This window comes from Anneissia japonica, unplaced genomic scaffold, assembly GCF_011630105.1.
Source record: "Anneissia japonica isolate Jap-2015-1 unplaced genomic scaffold, ASM1163010v1 scaffold16908_len1901_cov155, whole genome shotgun sequence".
In the NCBI taxonomy this organism is placed as follows: Eukaryota; Metazoa; Echinodermata; class Crinoidea; order Comatulida; family Comatulidae; genus Anneissia; species Anneissia japonica.
In genome coordinates this window covers 1572-1901 of record NW_022750482.1, presented here as the reverse complement: position 1 = coordinate 1901, position 330 = coordinate 1572, and positions in this window count along the sequence as shown.

Below are 330 nucleotides of genomic sequence, written 5' to 3'. Positions count from 1 at the left end.
TACGTGCCGCAAGGAACGTCGATGCACCTGATGGACGTCCGTCCACGTTTCGGGTGCATCCGCAAAGACAGGAAACTGACGAACGTCCCGTACAGGGACGCGAGTCACGTTCTCGGCGATCGAAATCGGAAGATGCTGTCCGCCAAGACCGATCTGTACGGAGCGGCAATGACGGTGGCGACCGTGCTCGCTGAGAATTCTTCCCAAGCGTTCGATCAGTTCGACTACCAGGATCTCGCTCGCGGCGAGTGTACGGAGGAACCTCTGCTGAAGGTGTGCGAGCACCTCGTCCGTCTTCGCGGTCCGATGACCGACGAAGAGCTGGCGTTC